Consider the following 19,201-nt stretch of genomic DNA (forward strand, 5'->3'; position numbering starts at 1 on the left):
CTCACCCCCCATCCAGAAACGTCTCACGCCAGACGAGCGTAACCTCAAATGTTTGCGTGGTAGAGTAATCATAGTTTATGCATACGCGAAGGCAGAGTTTGCGCAGCAATCGCCGATATAGTGTAACTGAGGCGGAATAAGGGGAATCAGCCTGCATTCGCCGAGGCAGATGGAAAACCGCCTTAAAAACCGTCTACAGACTGGCCGGCACACACCGGACCTCGACACTAATCCGCCGGGCGGATTCGTGCCGGGGACCGTCACGTCTTCCCGCTCGGAAAGCAGTGCGTTAGATCGCGCGGCTAGCCGGGCGGGCGTTGTGGTGGATGCTCTCCATCGAAAAACTCTCCTAAACAATTCCTACACCACTCACGACTTCATTTCCATTTCGACAAGCAGTCTTGGTACGCATCTTGCACCATCGCGCGAAGCGCCGTCTGCGATTTTTCTTTCTATCGTTGCAAATCTTCGTCCTTTCAACAGGGTTTTCAACTCTGGAAATAGAAAAAGGTACAGAGGGGCCAGGTCTGGGGAAGACGGAGGATGAGACAGCACAGTAATTTCGTTTTCTGTACAATAGTCACGCACCAACAGGGATGAATGTACGGGTGCGTTATCCTGAGGCAAGAGTAATGAATTGTCTCGCCACATTTCGGGCCGTTTGCTCCTCACATTTTCTCGCAGGCTTCACAACACGTCCCGATAGTACCATCGATTAACAGTTCGTCCCTGTTTCACGAGATCATGTTCAACCAGTCTTTCAGAGTCAAACATGTGACCTGATATGGCGAGCTTTTTTGGTCCTGGGGAACCTTACCCAGTCCACTGTGAAGACTGAAAGGCGCTCTCTGCATCACAACCATAGACCCACGTCTCATCATCAGTTATGATTCTCACAAGGAAAATCTCATTTGCGCGATCCAAAATCTCTTCACAGATTGCGAGACGAAGGTACTTCTGACACATGGGACGAACTTGGCGGCAACACGATGCATTCCAAGATGCTGTGTCAGGATATCATGATATGATCCAACTGAAATACTACATTCTTCTGCAATCTCTCGGACAGTCGGTCTTCGATTCTCCCCCACAATTTCTTTGACGTTTCTGACATGAGCGTCGTCTGTAGACGTGAAAGGGCGTTGTGAACGAGGGTCGCCTTTAACATCCGTCCGGCCATTTTTAAACCGTGTGAGCCGTTCGTAACACCGAGTACGGCTTAAGCACTCATCACCGCCGGCCGAAGTGGCCGTGCGGTTCTAGGCACTGCAGTCTGGAACCGCGAGACCGCTACGGTCGCAGGTTCGAATCCTGCCTCGGGCATGGATGTGTGTGATGTCCTTAGGTTAGTTAGGTTTAACTAATTCTACGATCTAGGGGACTAACGACCTCAGAAGTTGAGTCCCATAGTGCTCAGAGCCATTTGAACCATTTCACGCATCACCTTACGCTTTCTGCATCATTTCGTGTGTCTCTGTAAAGGTTTACTCGAGTTACACGCAGAATTTAATGCAGAGCGTTGCTCCTCTAAATCTGCCAACTCGAAATTCACAAACACTGCGATACAACCTTCTGCTCAATACGGCACTGAATAATAACTAACAGACACACAACAATGAAACTTCAGGCAGTTATACATCGAACATATGCTCGTGCAGGGATGCCAACCGCATTTCGCTTTAACACACCACTGGCGCGAAATTATGAATGTTCCGGAATTTTTAGATGCCTGTGTAGGTACTTTCACTGCAGCTCATTTATCATAACACTGGGAGAAGCAAAACGAACAATCCAGACTTCAAGGATATTGAGAAGAAATTAAAAATTGGGGAATATGGACTAAACAAGAAAGAGAGCCCAACTGTAGCAGGGAAAAAACCGTCGCCTATTTGTGAGGCAGCTTCAGATAAATAGGCACGTGTCTCGCAATGCAAACTAAACGCTCATTCGGGACACTGGAGAGTTCGACATGTTTGTTAATTTGACCATAAGTTTCATAACTCCATAAATATTTTGAAAGAGAACAAAAACCGGTTCAAATGGCTCTGAGCACTATACGACATGCTACAGATGCGGAATTTAACCGACAGGAAGAAAATGTTATGATGTGCAAATGATTAGCTTTTCAGAGCATTCACACAAGGTTGGCGCCGGTGGCGACACCTACAACGTGCTGACATGAGGAAAGTTTCCAACCGATTTCTCATACACAAACAGCAGTTGAGCGGCGTTGCCTGGTGAAACGTTGTTGTGATGCCTCGTGTAAGGAGGAGAAATGCGTACCATCACGTTTCCGACTTTGATAAAGGTCGGATTGTAGCCTATCGCGATTGCGGTTTATCGTATTGCCACACTGCTGCTCTCGTTGGTCGAGGTCCAATGACTGTTAGCAGAATATGGAATCGGTGGGTTCGGGAGGGTAATACGGAACGCCGTGCTGGATCCCAATGGCCTCGTATCTCTAGCAGTCGAGATGATAGACATCTTATCCGCATGGCTGTAACGGATCGTGCAGCCACGTCTCGATCCCTGAGTCAACAGATGGGGACGTTTGCAAGACAACAACCATCTGCACGAACAGTTCGACGACATTTGCAGCTGCATGGACTATCAGCTCGGAGACCATGGCTGCGGGTACCCTTGACGTTGCATCACAGACAGGAGCGCCCGCGATACTGTACTCGACGACGAACCTGGGTGCACGAATGGCAAAACGTCGTTTTTTCGGATGAATCCAGGTTCTCTTTACAGCATCATGATGGTCGCATCCGTGTTTGGCGACATTGCGGTGAACGCACATTAGAGGCGTGTATTCGTCATCGCCATACTGGCGTATCACCTGGCGTGATGGTATGGGGTGCCATCGGTTACACGTCTCGGTCATCTCTTGTTCGGATTGACGGCACTTTGAACAGTGGACGTTACAGTTCAGATGTGTTACGACCCGTGGCTCTAACCTTCATTCCATCCCTGCGAAACCCTACATTTCAGCAGGATAATGCACGACCGCCTGTTGCAGGTCCTGTACGGGCCTTTCTGGATACAGAAAATGTTTGACTGCTGCCCTCCCCAGCACATTCTCCAGATCTCTCACCAATTGAAAAGTCTGGTCAATGGTGGCCGAGCAACTGGCTGTCACAATACGCCAGTCACTACTCTTGATAAACTGTGGTATCGTGTTGAAGCTGAATAGGAAGCTGTACCTGTACACGTCATCCAAGCTCTGTTTGACTCAATGCCCAGGCGTATCAAGGCCGTTATTACGGCCAGAGGTGGTTGTTCCGGGTAGTGATTTCTCAGGGTCTATGCACCCAAATTGCGTGAAAATGCAATCACATGTCAGTTCTAGTATAATATACTTGTCCAATGAATACTCGTTTATCATCTGCATTTCTTCTTGGTGTAGCAATTTTAATAGGCAGTAGTGTATTTTAGCTACATTTCTCATAGTTTCGAACAGCTTGCACCACTTTACGTTGTCGGACGCTTTTTTCAGGTCGACAGATCCTCTCTCCTGTGCCTTTAACAGTCGAATTCTAATAACCTAACGTTACCATGCTTGTTTTTGATTTTTCTATATTTGGGTCAGTGCTCAGGACGATCATTTATTTGTCGATTTCTTCACATCTAACCTGCAGCCATTTGACCTTGGCTGTCCCACTCACTATTTATTTCATTCCGAAAGTATTTCTGTTGCTGTGTTTATGTCTTTACCTGAGCATTTCTGTATTTATTATTTACTGATTTTTCCGTCGGTGCTTTGCAGAATATAATAATAATATTAGAGAGGGAAACACTTCCTAATGTCCTGAAAAACTGTATTTATTTTCTCATGAACGGACTTTCGGCTTCTCAGGCCATCTTGTCACCTGGAGTCGCCCTGAGAAGCCGAAAGTTGTTTCGTGGGAAAATAAATGCAGTTTTTCAGGACATTAGGAAGTCTTTTCCTCTTCAGTATTTCTGTTATTTCCTTCTCTCGTCGATCAATGGAAGTATTTCCTTTGTTACCCAAGGTATCGTCGCTGTTAACTTCATTGTAGTTATGCTTTTCCGTCCAAAATTTAATTTTCTGTTAAATGATTAAAAAGCGATGATGATGAAAATTCTGTTTTTTAGTTTTATTTTTGATTATCGCTACACTTCCATTTAATGGATACCGCTTAAGAGTTCTAGTGTGTAATTCTATTATGTAACAGTTCTATCATTTCGCTGTAACAGATTTTTTAAAAATTTAGTACATTTCTATTTTTAGATGAAATAGTCTGTAAATTTTAACTCTCAAATTTTATGATCATTTTCATAATTTTACTTAAACTTTCACTTCGTTTGGTTATATGGCGTACAATCTTTTTACATCCTAATGTGGTACAACTTTATTTGCGAGTGGTAAGATTTCGTTAAAAACTGCTTCTTGTCGACTATTCTAAACATCACAGTACCTTCTTCGTGCTTTCTTCTATATTTCATATACATTATACACGATGTAACAAAAAGTTGTGGCGAAACTTACAGCAAACATTCCTCATCCATACACGACTTAAATTTGTTGTACGAAATCGTTCCGGAAATGTTTAATTTGCATGCTACTGTTCTTATTCTACTTCTCTGCATAATTACATTAATCATTGTAAACAGACAGAAACAAAAAGTAATAGCGTTATGTGAATCGTTTTCTTGCATGAAATGTTCAGAACAACCTCTCAGTTATATGTGGTTAGAATGTTAGGAAGCTGTAATTCTGCGATTCACCGTTAGTGTTTTTTGTTCGAATGGAAAGAAGGTACGTTAAAGTGTGGCTCACTTCAGTGCTTGTCTTGACATCCGACTAATCCCCTCGCTGTAGCACGTAGCATCATCTGTTCAGTGTTCACAACAGATTTCGTTTCCGGTACAATGCCATGAAAGTGTAAACAAGTACGGAGATGGCAGATGTCCATTTCCTGCACGGATTAGCAGATGGTAATGGCCATGGTGCCCAACGTTGGGATCGAGAGACATTTCCAGGACGCCGACGTCTCGATAGGATGACGTTTGAAATAACTGATCATAATTTTAGGGACCAAGGGACGTTAAAGCTTATTACTCAAGAATGGGGGAGTCCTGGAAGGAGTAGGACACCTCAGCAGGAGCGGGGAGGTCTATGAGCTGAGGATGACACGGCGGCCGGTCAGTACCGTTGCGGCCTCCATGGCTTGTTCGGGAGTAGATATATTAGATACAGCTATTCGGTTGATTGATAGTGGTAGCTGTAACATCTGCTCCATTTTGAAGAAATTTTGTGTGATGAATACCGCAATCATGTCAACATAGTGTGTGTGATATAGTTACTATCGAATAGGGCTTGTATCACCAGGTTCTTTGAAGAGCAGAAAATGAAGGTCTTAACTGTTGAAACCGGTCTTCGGGAATAAATAGATTAGAATGCGATCTTGGCTATCAAAAGATGCTTTGTAGAAAATACGGATCATTCCCACCAATCTCTAATTATGAGAAATTTCAGCCTGCTCTGGTTTTTGGTTGATAATTTCTTTCCTCGTCTTCACTATCATGTCTTCTGTCACCTCTTTTACTTCAACTCGTATTCGTAGTGAAAGAGTTTGCTCATCGGCTATGGCGGAATGAACACATTGCCGCTAACATAACACGACAAAAAAAATTGAGAGGGGTTATTCCTGACGAACTTGGAGGCCTGGATGTGGGATCGTCTCTACTGATCCATCTGTGTGGGAAGCTTTCATCCAGAAGCTGGCGAACAAATAACCCCCATCGCGGTGATGCAGTATCTTGTTGAAACACGAGCCACGGTTGAAATTCCTGTAAGAGAGCTGTCACAGTATATCTAGACGTACGAGGGTAAGTCACAAAGAGAAGAAACTTTTGCCCTGTGGCTTGATAACACTGCTAGTATCAAGGGCAGAAGTATTGTCGTCTGCAACAATACTATACAACGGTCACTCTTATTCCCGAGGTAGTACTCGTATTGTAGCAGACTGTGAAACATGGGCGGCCGGCCCATTGTCGGTCTGCACCAACGAGGAAATGAGGACAGTGATTTGCTTTTTGTTTGCGGAAGGACGAATGCAAGCGCAGTATAGTGACAGCCGTTTATCGTGAAGCAAGGTCTACGAATGGACAGAGCGCTTCAAAGAGTGAAGGACTTCCAGAATGAGATTTTCACTCTGCAGCGGAGTGTGCGCTGATATGAAACTTCCTGGCAGATTAAAACTGTGTGCCCGACCGAGACTCGAACTCGGGACCTTTGCCTTTCGCGGGCAAGTGCTCTACCAACTGAGCTACCGAACCACGACTCACGCCCGGTACTCACAGCTTTACTTCTGCCAGTACCTCGTCTCCTACCTTCCAAACTTTACAGAAGCTCTCCTGCGGACCTTGCAGAGCTAGCACTCCTGAATGAAGAAGTTTGGAAGGTAGGGGACGAGGTACTGGCAGAAGTAAAGCTGTGAGTACCGGGCGTGAGTCGTGCTTCGGTAGCTCAGTTGGTAGAGCACTTGCCCGCGAAAGGCAAAGGTCCCGAGTTCGAGTCTCGGTCGGGCACACAGTTTTAATCTGCCAGGAAGTTTCATATCAGCGCACACTCCGCTGCAGAGTGAAAATCTCATTCTGGAAACATCCCCCAGGCTGTGGCTAAGCCATGTCTCCACAATATCCTTTCTTTCAGGAGTGCTAGTTCTGCAAGGTTTGCAGGAGAGCTTCTGTAAAGTTTGGAAGGTAGGAGACGAAGTACTGGCAGAAGTAAAGCTGTGAGTATCCGGCGTGAGTCGTGCTTCGGTAGCTCAGTTGGTAGAGCACTTGCCCGCGAAAGGCAAAGGTCGCGAGTTCGAGTCTCGGTCGGGCACACAGTGTTAATCTGCCAGGAAGTTTCAGTGAAGGACTTCTCTATGTGACGACGAAAGATCTGGCCGGCCATCGACGTGAACTACTGAGGACGATTTAGAAGTCGTTGAGGGCATGGTGATGGAAAACAGAAGAATCACAATGGAAGAAATCGACAATACTTTACGCATGAGTCATGGTTCAGCGTATTCCATCTTAAACGAAAATCTAAATTTTCGGAAAGTGTGTGCATGGTGCGTACCGAAAGAATTATCAATGCGAGTCGTGGCGCCTTATATCGCTCCTGTCTAGAGCCTGTGAATCGGGAAAATGCCTCATGCATGCACAGTGACAGATGTTCTGAACCGAGTTCAGTCGTGTACGTAGTTCTAATTTTCATCTGCTAGAGACCATCAGTGCACAGAGACATTAAAGAAACAGGTCAAGAGAATGTTTTTGTGAATTGTTCTGTTTATTTATTGAAGGCTTTTTTGTTTATTTATGTTTGCACAGTTTTGTATATGCGTTTACTAGTGTGAATGATGCGTGAATGTGGTCTAAAGTAAATATGTAGATTATTGTTCTACTGATGAACGCAGTACAGACTAGTGTGAGAAAGTTTTAAGACAGTGTGAATGCAAACGACGGGGAATTTTGTATCATAATATGTTAAGTAAGTTTATGGTAAAGGGAACGCTAATTGTAGTGCAAATGAGAATAGCTAATGACGAAAAGTATACACAAAATATCAGAATGTTAAATATTTATTTCGGGAGAAAGTACAGTTCGAAAGTGTGTTATTTGTTTATTTGTTAGTCATGAAAAGCGCTGACTAACGTAGGAGAATAATGTTTTTCTATTGGCCTTAAAGAAAACTGAGCAATCAGAACGGAGTACTCTACGCACGTCTTTTCTCTTGAAGATATAGAATGCTTACAGCAGTGTAAAGAGGTAAGGTTGTGTGTAGTATGAGCTCAGAAGGAAGTTATAATCTGCCGGTTTTAGTTGTGCTACATGTTTCAAAAGTGCTTTAAAGTGAAGGCATATATATTCCGGTGTGCTTTTTTTTTTAGAAAGTACGGATTTTTTAAGTAATTTTGTGTCTGACGAAAGACAGTAATTCCGCGTGTCATATTGAGCAGACCGGTGACTAAAAACTTGATTACACTAGACATCGATAAACATAATTGTACGGCGAACATTTTCATTTAAGAACAATGCGTGCTTAGCAGCTGTTCAGATTTCGGGAAATATGTTACCATAAAGGGTTTGTGCGTGGCTGTGTTAAGATTAGCTCGGGCTTGGCAATGATCCTCAGTTCCAACCAGTCCTTCCGAAGTTCAACAACGCACTTGGTTCCTGTCTTCCCCCTTCTCCTCCCTGTTGTTTCCCACACACTCTTCGTCATTCTGTCGATACTCATTGTAACTATATGTCCAGCAAACCTTGCCCTTTTCAGTCTGATTTCCCCGGATATTGTTCTCATGTTCCTGTACATAGGTCTTCGCATCCACCTCTCTCCACCTCTTTTTGGGACCTAGTATTATTCTCAGTATTTTTCTCTCTTCTTTCTGTAGTTGTTCTGCCCCATTTATTCCTAGTGTCATCGTCTCAGCAGCATATAATACTGCATTCCCCACCGTTTTAGTGGCTTATCTTTGCCTCTGTGGATATATTCTTTTTATTGTATATGTCTCTCGTCATGCAGAAGGCTGACCTCATATTCTTTATCCTCCCTGTTTGTCCTCCATTTGGACAGTGCCTTCCGGTGTTTCCCACTCTGCAGTGGTATTTAATGTCTTTGTCTTGTTACAGGCGTTTATTGCTCTCCACTGCCTGATCACTTCGTCCAGTGCTATACTGAACAACAATGGAGACAACCCATCTCCCTGTTTAACACCACTCTTGATCTCAAATTCTTCTGACTTTCATTCAAAAGTAAGACCTTTTCCCGATTCTTAGAACAGTTACGTTGTATGCACCCTGGTGCGAGTCACAGTACGGTAGGTTTCAGCTCGGCTTTCCTACCGGCGATCTGCTGCAACGAGTTCACAGGTAGACGCAGGTAAAAAGGATGAAAGGAAGCGCGCCGCCGCAAATGCAGCATACAGCACAAAGGATGGACATCTTTCTTTAACATCTGGTCTGTTATCATCGCGAGAGAGATGCTTTTTTACAGCAAATCGTTACTGCAGACGACACGCGGGTGCAACATCACGAACCGGGATGTAAGGCTGCGAGCTTGGTTCGGATACACCCACCATCACCAAAAGTTAAAAAATTTAAACGTCCACAATTAGCTGGTAAGAATATGCTAACACTATCCTGGGACATGAAGGGGTAGTAGCCGTTCATTTCACGCCAAGAAGCGAAACTGTGGACACTGAGAACTACTGTTGTTGCGGACTAAACTGGAACCTGCAATAAGAACCAAACATCGCAGAAAACTGCGAAAACATTTCATCCTGCATCAAGACAACGCTCGGCCACGATCTGCCAAACGGACAGCGGAAACCTGGATGTGACTATTCGAAATGATCTCAAATGGAATGATAAGATTACACAAGTAACGGGTAAGGCAAACTCTAGATTGCAGTTTATTGGTATAATCTTGAAGAGATGCAGTCCTTCAACAAAGGAAATAGCTTACAATACATTAGTTCGTCCAGTCTTAGAGTATTGTTCGTCTGTATGGGACCCTTACCAGTTGGGTCTGATTCAAGAGATTGAGAAGGTCCAAAGAAGAGCGGCAAGATTCGTGAATGGTACATTTATCCATCGCGAGAGCGTTTCAAATCTCGTGGAACACACTTGCAGATAGACGGAGCGCTAAACGGAAGGGGCTGCTCACTAAATTCCGAAATCCGATCTTCAACGAGGATGTAGAGCATATATTATTACCACCAACTTTCAAATCGCGCAATGATCACCATTCAAAGATAAGGGAAATTAGAGCTCGAACTGAGGCATTCAGACAGTCGTTTTTCCCTCGCGCGATCCGCGAGTGGAACAGAGGGAGGGAAATATGACGTTGGCGCGAATTGTGCCCTCCGCCACACACCGGTTGGTGGCTAGCGGAGTATATATGTAGATGTACATGTAGATGTAGAACTTGGCTCCAAGCTATTTCCCATGTTTGGACCATTGAAGGAAGCGCTTAGGGGAAGAAGACTTGCAACCGATGCAGCAGTCATTGATGCGGTTCAAAACTGGTTACTGGCGCAACCAAAAAACTTGTGAATCGTTGGACAAAGTTCGCTGATGTGCCGGGAGGTTACATAGAAAAATAATGGATATTTCAGTTTTCTATCACTAGAATATATATCCCTCTTTTGACTTCCCGTCGTATACCCACGAAAACGTAAAGTATTTAGCTGCGAGACGTAAGAAACCGCATAGCTTTATCGACCAGAGCTTCTTGGATATAAAGTTATGTAATCAGGGAAAGATATTATGTTTACCCTGCACCTCCTATAAGAGACGGCCCTTGCGCAAAGAAAATTTACGCACCGCCATGGACTTTAACGTTCGCAGAACTGACATGTAAATACAGAGAAAGACACCGTCCGGATTGGTTCCAGACGTGAGATTAATAGGAGCTCAAAGCTTACCAAGGAGGGTGCAGCGGTGAGAGTTGAAACGGGTTGGAATGAAAGCAGACAGAGAGAACTTGAGGGTTCTCCAACCGGCCTTCTCGTCAAATAATTCCGACATGGAGCAGGTAAGTGAAATTTCATAAGCTCCCTCCCACCTGCCTCCCCTTTTTTTTTTTTTCAAACGAAGTGCTTCAAAGTGGCTCTCACGAAAATGTAATGGTAAATACGACTCCATTTACATGAAATCGAAAGCTTCTTTTTTTTTCACGACAGGAGTGCGATCGAAGCTTTAATATCGCGACCTGCTTTCCGTAGTTAATACCTCCAGCCGGAAACATTAATTACCAGCGCGAGCGGAAAGGAATAACGGAATTCTCACAGCAGCGCGGCTGTATTAAAATGATATTGAAAGTCAAGCATCTCATTCAGCCAGATTAAGCGACGTGCTGTACAACTCCAATATCAGCGCAGTTTATCGCTCCTTCAATGTACTTGCAAGGGAATTTTGTTCTTTTTCAAACACGTCCACGTTCTCTCTCAATTCCTTCCTCCGACAAATAAGCCAATCTCAATGACAAAGGGAAAAATTTCATCACTTACTTTCGTCACGTTTACCGCAGAGGAACTTTGGGAGCGGCATTTCACTCAGTAAGACACAAACGCTTATTAGTAAGCGTATCTCACATGTTAAGCGAAATTTGTGATTGGAGTTAGGGTTCCCAGGCAGCAAGGACACAGAATCAATTCTTGGTTCGACAGACGTAGAAGTATCTTCAGGCATGCCTCAGGGAACGGTGTTAGTGTTAGGACCAATGCTGCTTATGCACTATTCAGAGTCTCCCCGGAGGAATGGAGGGTATTTACAGAAATGACAGAGACGTTCATTTGAAGCAGAGAACTGCATACGGACATATGTCCTATTCAGAATGGTTTAAAACATAAAACACATTTAATGTACACACACTGTGATGAAGTTATTAGAATAGCGATATTCACGTACGCTGATAACGGTAGTATCGTAAGTAGGCTGTTTAGGTTTTTATTTTGGTAACGCCACGTAGCGCTCTGTATGAAAATCACTGGCTGTGCTGTGTGCAGCGTTGCGCAGTTGGGGGTGAGCCGCCAGCAGTGGTCGATGTGGGGAGAGAGATGGCGGAGTTTTGAGAGCGGATGATCTGGACGTGTGTCCATCAGAGACAGTAAATTTGTAAGACTGGATGTCATGAGCTGATATACGTATAATGACTTTTGAAAACTATTAACGTAAATACATTGTTTGTTCTGCATGAAAATCTTTCATTTGCCGACTATGCCTGTCAGTAGTTAGTGCCTTCAGTAGTTAGAATCTTTTATTTAGCTGGCAGTATTGGCGCTCGCTGTATTGCAGTAGTTCGAGTAACGAAGATTTCTGTGAGGTAAGTGATTCATGAAAGGTATAGTTTATTGTTAGTCAGGGCCATTCTTTTGTAGGGATTATTAAAAGTCAGATTTCGTTGCGCTAAAAATATTGTGTGTCAGTTTAGTGCCGGCCGCGGTGGCCGTGCGGTTATAGGCGCTACAGTCCGGAACCTCGGAGCCGCTACGGTCGCAGGTTCGAATCCTGCTTTGGGCATGGATGTGCGTGATGCCCTTAGGTTAGTTAGGCTTAAGTAGTTCTAAGGTCTAGGGGACTGATGACCTAAGATGTTAAGTCCCATAGTGCTCAGAGCCATTTCAACCATTTTGTCAGTTTAGTGATGATCAGAATAAGTAAAGAGAGAAGGGTCTGAGTACGTTCAGTTTTGCTCAGCTGTTTGAAAATTAAATAACATAAGGGGTTTACCAGCACAGTAATTCATAAATTTTTCTAAGGGGTCGTTTCAGTATCGTGTACACAAGGTACAAAAAGCGGAACTGTCGTTTGTAATCAGGTGATTCGTGTGAAAACGTATCCGACGCGAAGCCACGACGAGAATTAACAGATTCTGAACCCGGAATGGTAGTTCGAACTCGACGCATGGGACATTCCATTTCGGAAATCGTTAGGGAATTGAATATTCCGAGATCCACAGGGTCCAGTGTGTGCCGAGAACACTAAATTTCAGGCATTACCAGTCATCACAGATAAGGCAGTGGCCAATGGCATTCACTTGACATCCAAGAGCAGGGGCGTTAGCCTAGACTTGTCAGTGCTAACAGACAAGCAACTGTACGAAACCGTATCTGTTAGGACATTACGGCGATATCTGGAGTTAGTGGGCTATGGCAGCGGACGACAGACGCGACTGCCTTTGCTTCAGCACGATATCGCTTGTTGTGCCTCTCCTGAACTCGTGACCGTATCGTTTCGATCCTACACGACTGCAAAACGATGGCCGATTTCAGTTGGTAAGAGCTGATGGTACGATCCGACTGTGGCCCACTGCTCCACGAAGCTAGACCCAACTTGCCAACAGGGCACTGCGCAGGCTGGTGGAGGCTCCATAATCACGAGTGCTGTGTCTACATGAACTGGACTTGATACTCTGGTCCAAATGAACTGACTATTGGACGCGCGGTCTAAGGCCCTGCACTCATGGACTGTGCGGCTGGTCACGGCGGAGGTCCGAGTCCTTCCTCGGGCATGGGTGTGTGTGTGTGTTTGTCCTTCGGATAATTTAGGTTAAGTAGTGTGTAACCTTAGGGACTGACGACATTAGCAGTTAAGTCCCATAAGATTTCACACACATTTGAACATTTTTTTAAACTGATTATTGACCGGAAATGATTACGTTCTGTTCCTTGGAGTGAATTTACAGTCATTCGCGGACTTCATGTTCCACAAAAATGATGGAATTTTTATGGATGACAATGCGCCATCTCACTGGACTACAGCTGTTCGTGATTGGTTTGAAGTACATTCTGTACTGTTCGAGCGAAGGATTTGTCAACCTAGATCGCCCGACATGAACCCCATCGAATATTTATGGGACATAATCGAGAGGAGCCGGTCAGTGTGGCCGAGCGGTTCTAGGCGCTTCAGTCTGGAACCGCGCGACCGCTACGATCGCAGGTTCGAATCCTGCCTCGGGCATGGATGTGTGTGATGTCCTTAGGTTAGTTAGGTTTAAGTAAGAAACTTCCTGACAGATTAAAACTGTGTGCCCGACCGAGACTCGAACTCGGGACCTTTGCCTTTCGCGGGCAAGTGCTCTACCAACTGAGCTACCGAAGCACGACTCACGTCCGGTACTCACAGCTTTACTTCAGCCAGTATCTCGTCTCCTACCTTCCAAACTTTACAGAAGCTCTTCTGCGAATCTTGCAGAACTAGCACTCCTGAAAGAAAGGATATTGCGGAGACATGGCTGAGCCACAGCCTGCGGGATGTTTCCAGAATGAGATTTTCACTCTGCAGCGGAGTGTGCGCTGATATGAAACTTCCTGGCAGATTAAAACTGTGTGCCCGACCGAGACTCGAACTCGGGACCTTTGCCTTTCGCGGGCAAGTGCTCTACCAACTGAGCTACCGAAGCACGACTCACGCCCGGTACTCACAGCTTTACTTCTGCCAGTATCTCGTCTCCTGCCTCCCAAACTTTACAGAAGCTCTTCTGCGAATCTTGCAGATCTAGCACTCCTGAAAGAAAGGATATTGCGGAGACATGGCTGAGCCACAGCCTGGGGGATGTTTCCAGAATGAGATTTTCACTCTGCAGCGGAGTGTGCGCTGATAGTTCTCCAAGATTCGCAGAAGAGCTTCTGTAAAGTTTGGAAGGTAGGAGACGAGATACTGGCAGAAGTACAGCTGAGTCGTTCTTCGGTAGCTCAGTTGGTAGAGCACTTGCCCGCGAAAGGCAAAGGTCCCGAGTTCGAGTCTCGGTCGGGCACACAGTTTTAATCTGCCAGGAAGTTTCATATCAGCGCACTCTCCGCTGCAGAGTGAAAATCTCAGTCTAGTTTTAAGTAGTTCTAAGTTCTAGGGGACTGATGACCTCAGCAGTTACGTCCCATAGTGCTCAGAGCCATTTGAACCATAATCGAGAGGTCAGTTCGTGCACAAAATTCTACATCGCCAGCACTTTCTCCGTTATGGACGGCTACAGACGCAGCATGGCTCAATATTTCTTCAGGGAACTTCCAACGACTTGTTGAGTCCATTCCATATCTAATTTCTGCACTACGCCGGGCGATTGAGGTCCGACACGATATTAGGAAGTATCCCATGACTTTTCTCACATCAGTCTATGTTTCTGGGCTCGTGGCACGCACGTATGTGTCTTACACACCAAACGTTTTGACGTAGTAATGCAATTAATGGGCCATCAAGATGGACGTACCTTACGGCATTAGATGTTTCTATATGGGGATGAACAAAGTCTGAGGTGTACAGACTTACCGTTAACATACGATTTGTACTTGTTGGTCGCATCATAGGCGCTAAGGTACTCAGACAAGGGACGCCCCGCGTTCTCCCAAGAGTGCACTAATGCACTTCTCGTGTCCTGACGTAGGTAGGAGAGGGAAAAAGGTGTTGCTGGTCGGTCTGCGCTCCCGGGCGGTACATAGCAAAAGGCAGAAGGACAACTCACAGTGAAGGCATTTGATTGTTTCCTTCTGTCTCAGCCAAGACTGGTACAGGCATTTACTATAAATACAGGTGGTGAGACTCGGTAGGGAACTCGTTGTGGAGACTCTTGGACAAAGCGAGTTTTGAAATAGTTGTTTATTCCAGACGGGACTAACTAATACACTGGCGGCTAGTTCTAGGGTTAGGAAAAGCATGAATAACACTGTTACAACAGAAGCCAGTGCACAAGTTCCGGGAGTGGATGCTAACCACAGTAGCAAACACTAGCAAAATCTTAAAGCACTAACTTAACAAAACAAATTGAATGCGACACTATTCACTGACGCACTCAGAGAGCAGACTTACGCGGAACTGGACCGAGGCTGGAGTCGACGAACGCGGATTCGGCGCCCAGATCGTCTGACTGAGAACTCCGCCAAAATGCGGAATCTAGGGTTTTTAAGAGTCGCGTGGGGGCACTGTTTTTCCCACTTAAAGCCACACAGCCAGTCCCGTAGGTCTCTTGCAGGTGCCTGCTAGTCATGGTTTAGTTAGCTCCCGTCTACTGCTTCTAAGGCTGGGATGTTAATGGAGTTGCACTAATTCCGTATTGGGTAACAACATTGTTCAGCAGAAAGCTAAACGTAACTGCTCTGCCAAATAAGGCTTGCAACATTACTGTTAGACGTCATTTAGCCCCGCCCCTCGGGCTTCCTGGAATAGGGACTGCTGGGTCAACAGTTTTTGCCGTTTTCGCTCTCTTTCTAACCCTTGTTTGCCTACTATCGTTGCTGTTCTCAGGGCTGGTATCAAGCTGGCTTTGTACACTAGTAAGTGCCTGTTGGTTACAAAGTTCTACCGTGCCATAGATTATTTTATCTCCCCGAAACGATTCGCAGTAGGTCATAGGTCCAAATGAAATTCTTTACTTCAAATGATGGTTCCTGTTATATACCTGAATATTGACCATCGCTCCTGGGACGCTCTGTATTAATGAACAAACAGACAAAATTACTACTGAACTGTTTTCAGGGTTCCGTTCCTCAGTCTGTAAAAACGGAACCATTATAGGGTAGCTCTGTCTATTCGACAGTTAAGAATCTTTTTTCCTGAGAACGGATATATGTATCAAGCTCAAATTTAGGTCACATATTAAGGTCTGTAAAAATTCTAAGCTTCCAAGTCAATGTAATCAAATGATAAGTCAATTTATGTTATATGTTTTGACACTCGAAAACTCACTCATGAAAGTCTACATGGTGCTTACCGTTCAGGCAGAAACATGAAATTTCGCAAGAAGCAAGGATTCACAGTACAAGTGAGGGATACAATTCTAAAATTTTAATTTTGTAATTATATAACACGGAAACGCCGCCTCCTTCCCCCCCCCCCCCCCCCAAATCATGAACCATGTACCTTGCCGTTGGTGGGGAGGCTTGCGTGCCTCAGCAAAACAGATAGCCGTACCGTAGGTGCAACCACAACGGAGGGGTATCTGTTGAGAGGCCAGACAAACATGTGGTTCCTGAAGAGGGGCAGCAGCCTTTTCAGTAGCTGCAGGGGCAACAGTCTGGATGACTGACTGATCTGGCGTTGTTACATTAACCAAAATGGCCTTGCCGTGCTGCTACTGCGAATGGCTGAAACCAATAGGAAACTAGAGTCGTAATTTTTCCCGAGGGCATGCATCTTTACTGTACGGTTAAATGATGATGGAGCCCTCTTGGGTAAAATATTCCGGAGGTAAAAAAAGTCCCCCATTCAGATCTCCGGGCGGGGACTACTCAGGAAGACGCCGTTACCAGAAGAAAGAAAAAGGGCGTTCTACAGATCGGAGAACGGAATGTCAGATCCGTTAATCGGTCAAGTAGGTTAGAAATTATGAAAAGGGAAATGGATAGGTTGAAGTTAAATATAGCGGGAACCAGTGAAGTTCGATGGCAGGAAGAATGAGACTTCTGGTCAGGTGAATACAGGGTTACAAATAGAAAATCAAATAGCAGTAATGCAGGAGTGGGTTTAGGGATGAATAAAAAAATAGGAACGCGGATAAGCTACTACTAACAGCACAGTGACCGCATTATTGTGGCCAAGATAGACACGAAGCCAACGCATACCACAGCAGCACAAGCTTATATGCCAACTAGCTCAGCAGATGATGAAGACATTGAAGAGACTGTGGCAGAAGGAAGAGAAGGAATAGTAGTAGGTGAATATGGACTAGGGGTAAGGAATGAAAGGGGAAGCCACCTGGTAGAATTTTGCACAGAGCACAAATAAATCACAGCTAACACTTGGTTGAGGAATCATGAAAGAAGTTTTTATATATGGAAGAGGTATGGAGACACTGCAAGGTTTCAGATAGATTACACAGGAAGTCCCATTTATCTTGACCACCTTAAATAACTGCTTGTCCAGATGCAAATTACAAAATGTTTCAAACAAATGTTCTTTAGCCGTCAGGGGGACATCAATCAGCAACACTGCCTTCGTTGTAGCATTGTTTTTTCCAAAGATATGAAGAGGGGTATGACTTTTTTAAATGACACCCTGTATTTGTTATTCGGTAATTCTTTTCCTCTCCTAAAGACCTAAAGACCTAGAGACCTATTCAAAAATGTATCACAGTGTACCATACACTGAAACACAACGTTATTAATTACGGCCGGCCGCGGTGGTCTAGCGGTTCTAGGCGCGCAGTCCGGAACCGCGCGACTGCTACGGTCGCAGGTTCGAATCCTGCCTCGGGCATGGATGTGTGTGATGTCCTTAGGTTAGTTAGGTTTAAGTAGTCCTAAGTTCTAGGGGACTGATGACCACAGATGTTAAGTCCCATAGTGCTCAGAGCCATTTGAACCATTTTTTATTAATTACGTGACACAACATTGACTTTGAGCCCAGGATCACAAACTCGTCTTCTTGCTGGAGTTGTCAGAAAACAAATGAAAACCAAGTAAAAACATAACACAAAATTGACTTTGGCTCTCCTGTAAGACTGGCCAGGTGTAGAACATTCAAAGGTGCTCAAAGCGGTGACCCTGGATACCGATTCACTGGTGCACTCGTTGAATGAAAGAATTATTTACTGCTTCCAATGTCATCACTGAGGAGAACTACAGGCAAGCAAGATTCGTTCCTGCATGTCCTCTGAATTTGTTGGAATATCGGATAGACAACTTCTTTAATGCATCCCCAAAGAAAAAAAGTCCGGAGGATTTAAATCAGGAGACCTAGCAGGCCAAGTATCTGTCCCTCCTCGACCAATCCATCTGGCAGGATACCTTCGGTTCAGAGCACGACGTGCAGGCAAGGCATTATGTGCTGGACATCGACCGTGTTCAAATGGTTCAAATGGCTCTGAGCACTATGGGCGCACCCGACTGCAAACTGTTGCTCATGTCGCCACCAATGACTCCTGCCGTCTGGGTTCAGAGGTCATCCTCAGTTCATACAGGCGGTTGGCGGAGTTGGTGATGGCGGAAAGCCTCGCTCGCGGGGTGGAATCTGAGCTAACTATTTGTAGTATCGTTCCCAGAACCGATCGCGGTCCTCTGGTTTGGAGCCGAGTGGAAGGCTTACACCAGAGCCTCAGACGATTCTGCGGAGATCTGGGGTGCAAATTTCTCGACCTCCGCTATCGGGTGGAGAAATGTAGGGTCCCCCTGAATAGGTCAGGCGTACACTACACGCAGGAAGCGGCTACAAGGGTAGCGGAGTACGTGTGGAGTGCACATGTGGGTTTTTTAGGTTAGAGAATTCCCTCCCTAAGCCTGACAAGACCCCTCCTGAGACGCGGCAAGGTAGGAGTAGGCAAAATGCAACAGGGAATAACAATATTAATGTGCTAATAGTAAACTGCAGGAGCGTCTATAGAAAGGTCCCAGAACTGCTCTCATTAATAAACGATCACAATGCCCATATAGTACTAGGGAGAGAAAGTTGGCTGAAACCAGATGTAAACAGAAATGAAATTGTAAACTCAGATTGGAATGTATACCGCAGAGACATGCTGGACAGTAAAGGGGGAGGCGTGTTTATAGCGATAAGAAGTGCAATAGTATCGAAGGAAATTGACGGAGATCCGAAATCTGAAATAATTTGGGTGAAGGTCACGGTTAAAGCAGGCTCAGACATGGTAATTGGATGTCTCTATAGGCCCCCTGGCTCAGCAGCTGTTGTGGCTGAGCGCCTGAAGGATAATTTGGAAAATATTCCGAGTTGATTTCCCCACCATGTTATAGTT

At 45.1% G+C, this 19,201-nt stretch overlaps 1 non-coding gene across 1 annotated transcript; it reads right to left on the bottom strand.

Annotated features, from left to right (window-relative positions):
- Positions 1–6,228: 6,228 nt before the first annotated feature.
- On the bottom strand, positions 6,229–6,303 carry Trnas-cga. The gene has a single exon. It is a non-coding gene; the product is annotated as a tRNA-Ser (tRNA).
- Positions 6,304–19,201: the final 12,898 nt, after the last annotated feature.

This window comes from Schistocerca americana, chromosome 10 (genome assembly GCF_021461395.2).
Source record: "Schistocerca americana isolate TAMUIC-IGC-003095 chromosome 10, iqSchAmer2.1, whole genome shotgun sequence".
Taxonomy (NCBI): Eukaryota; Metazoa; Arthropoda; class Insecta; order Orthoptera; family Acrididae; genus Schistocerca; species Schistocerca americana.